The sequence below is a fragment of the Camelus ferus genome, chromosome 1 (assembly GCF_009834535.1).
Source record: "Camelus ferus isolate YT-003-E chromosome 1, BCGSAC_Cfer_1.0, whole genome shotgun sequence".
Taxonomy (NCBI): Eukaryota; Metazoa; Chordata; class Mammalia; order Artiodactyla; family Camelidae; genus Camelus; species Camelus ferus.
Genome location: NC_045696.1, coordinates 49,014,557 through 49,018,192, shown reverse-complemented (window position 1 = coordinate 49,018,192; position 3,636 = coordinate 49,014,557). Strand labels below are relative to the sequence as shown.

The window sequence follows — 3,636 nt, the reverse complement described above, 5'->3', positions numbered from 1 at the left end:
TCTGTTTGAAAATTGATCAGTTTCAGAATCAACTACTAGTTGTTTGTGAAGATGACAACCGGTCGTAAGAGACCATCTTAGAAGTGCTACAACCCAGACACATTTTCCTTCTTTGAAGTCTCCCTTTTAATTAAAAAGGCCCTTTCTTATTCTATAATCTCCCACTCTTCTGTGGAAAGAGCACTTGCTGGGAGTTAGGTGACTTGACTTCCGATCCCAGCTGTGCTGCCGGCTACTTGTATGACTCTAGGCCAGGGACTGGCAAACTGTGGCTTGCTGCCTAATCTGGACTACAACCTGTTTTTGTAAATAAAGTTTTATTGGAACACAGCCATGATTATTTGTTTACTTATTGACTGTGGATCTTTCATGCTATGAGCAGAGATGAGTATTTGTAACAGAACCACATGGCCCACAGAGTGTAAAGTATTTCCTATTAGATCCTTTATAGAAAATATTTGCCAGGGCCAGCATTAGGTGGTCATTATCTTACTTGAGTGTCAGCTTCTCCATCTGTAAATTTTGAGAACTGGATTAGGTTTTCCCCAGGGCCTGTGTCCTTGTTAGCATCCTATTACTCTCTAACTCTTCCTACAGAGAAGCCTCATCTCGTACAATCACTGTCCACTGGGTACAAACCTATTCATATTTTCATTCGCTTATTCAATTTATTAAGCATCTAATACTGGCAAGCCACTGTGGAAAGTAACAAGTCTAAGAGACTCTCTGCCCTTCAGAAGCTTATAATCTATTTAGACGACAGAGTTACAAGGCTCAGAAGTTAAATTATAATAGAAAATAATAAGGATAACATTCCAAATTTAGTGATAATGCTTAAAGGAGCTCAGAGGAGAGAAGTCGCCATGGACTGAAATGATCAGGAAAAACTGTAGGGGAAAGTGGGATTTTTTTAAAAAACCATCATCCCTGTAACCCCTGTAGAATACTAGATGTAGTGTCCCTCTAAAGCAGTAGTTTTCAAATTTCAGAGTGCATGAAAATCACTTAAATAACTAAGAAAAAATGCAAATTCCTGGAATCCAGCTTTATAGATTTTGATTACAAATCTAGGGTATGTCCCAGAAGTCTGCTTTTCCAATGAGCACCCCAGGTGATTCTGACATACATGGAGACCGCTACTCTGGAGAGATGGTAAGTTTCTGCCAAGGAATCTATGCTAGGTTTGGCTGAATCTTATTAAACCATGGATTTTATGTGACTAGGAGGGACTCCATTGTCCATGGAGCAATTCCTTCAGTGACTTTCTCTCCTCTTCTAGGGAAGCTGAGATCTCCCAGACCAGGAAGAACAGCCTGAGGACTCCATTTCTTAAGGCCATTGAACTCCTTTAGATAAGTCCAGAGGGGAAATCTGAGATCAGTTCAGCTGCCATGTCTATGGTAGCTGAGGGTAAATCATTGGAAAGAGTCAGAGTCAGGTAACCAACTACTTTCTTTAGCATTTGACTCTTGGTCCTTTTGTTGTGAGCTCCTTGTTTCTGCAAAGCTGGCTGGGATCAGCATAGTGGATCAGGAAAAAACCCTCAGTGAGAAAGGTTGGGAGTCTCCAATCTCCATCCCAAATCATATCACTGATGACTTGAACATATCACCAGATACTCAAGATACAGAGGATGGATTCCACCCATGGGAGAATGACCCTCTGAAGAGAAGTTCAGAATTATCATCAGAGCCATTGGAGGGGACATCTGAGAGTCAAGTGGGTGATGTTTCAAAAGATCCTGTCATGCCTCCAGTTCCGAAGAGAAAGCTCGATCCACTTCCAAAAAGGCACAGACATCGTAGGAAGGTCGTATGGAAAAGGAGAATGAGAAAGAGCAAGAGGGAGGAGAAGGTGCAGACCCACTGCCCCAGCATTCTTCCAGCGCCTTCGGTACCACCACAAATTGAAGAAGATGAGGCAGTAGATAAAAAGCGGACCCTTACTCAGTGCCAAGGAAGATGATCCTGACTGTCCCAATGAGGTAGGGATGGGGCAGTGGGTGGCAACACTCTGGGCTTGCCACTCTTCCATAGGAGAAAACATGACAACTCTTCACCTGGAGTGGGAGGAGTTGGGGGTAAGGAGCTTGAGAAGCAAACTAGGATCCTCGGGCCCCACATAGAGCATGAAAGAACTGGCTCAGAGTATGTGCGTCAGCGTTGAGGGCTTTTAGCCTTCTTCTTCTACTTGCAGGACAGATTACAGAGTCGGCAAATAAAAGTGCTTGTGTAATGCATCAGGAATGTCAGATCCAGCCCTGTGAGCTCTCAGTATCCCAGGAGCTCGGACCCTCTTCTCCTGCAGTAACATCCTTGGCATCACCACCGCTCTGCTTCGGTCGTTTTTTAAACTGTGTCTGCCAGACCTTCTCAAGGGCTAGAAAGAGGAAGTCTCCCAGAAGAGAGAGCACCAAGCAGGCTGAGGCAGGAGGTGATGCTAAGGCTCTGAGACCTGGTCTGCTGCAGGTTTGGGGCAAAAACAAAGCGCAGCCTCACTAAACCCTGTAGCAAGTTGAAATTGATTTAGGTTTCCCTTGCATTTAATTTTATAGTTTTCTCTATGTCTTTGTTCCTGTCAGTTGAGTTCTTGTCTGTCAAAGAGAGAGCTCCTCTTAGGTTGAGATCCCCCAGCCTAAAGAGGTAGTAAAAGCAAAGTAACTTTGAGGCTTTTAATACTGTGTGCAGTAGTGGGATTGCTTCCTACTTCCTCCCATTATGCTGATGTGGGAGTCACACTGGGGCAGTGGTTCCCAACATTCATGCGTATTTTACTCATGTATTCATTTGGCTTAATTTTTGCTAACTTCTCTGAGGATGGAAGCCATACAATTTCATCATTTTGAATAATGTCTCCTGATAACGACCACCAAGTGGAGACTTCTTATGTCCCACTCCTCCCTCCCTTTTTTTTTTTTTTTAACCTTTGGCTAAAGATTCATTTTGCATTCGTCATTTTCAGTACTTTGTTGAAATTCTGCCACTTTCTACTTGATTTGGCTATGCCTCGCTGGGTGGTGGTGGCTACTATTCTTGGACACGAAACCACTATTATTCTCCAATCTCTAAGCATTGTCTGGTTTTCTTTCTGTTACTTTTTAGTAAGATACCTGGCTTCTGAAGTGTGCCTCTGGTGTTCTCTCTGCATTGAAAACACAGTCGCACTATGTAGTGCTCCTTCCTTGTCATTCTTCAGCCGGACTCTCACAGAATCCTGAGTTCTTCTGAGAATCCTAAAGACAGTAAGTAGTTTAAAAAAAGTTCAAAATCATTTCATTTCCTCCTTTTCCTGTGTGCTAGATTAATCCTCTTCCCAGGATATAAAATAAGAGTTTAAATTAATCTTATAGCCCCCCTTTGAGGAGGGAGTACATTTAAGAAAAGTTTGAGTGTTTCTCTGTAGCTTTAATTACCTGTTGTTACTTCCTACTCATCCCGGTTTCCCAACTCATATAAGGTTAATAAATAAAATTATACACATCAATAAATGTGTAAAATATCTGTGTAAGAAGGAAGTTGTATACTTTATTTTCTTCCTTCCTTAAGACTGACCCTAATAGTTACTGTATTAGAATTAGAGAAGATGACCAGCATGTTGGTTTTTTCTTACCTGGAACAGGGCTTTGAACTGTTGAGA

At 42.3% G+C, this 3,636-nt stretch overlaps 1 pseudogene; it reads left to right on the top strand.

Annotated features, from left to right (window-relative positions):
• Positions 1-1,746: 1,746 nt before the first annotated feature.
• Positions 1,747-2,646, top strand: LOC102522199 (annotated as a pseudogene).
• Positions 2,647-3,636: the final 990 nt, after the last annotated feature.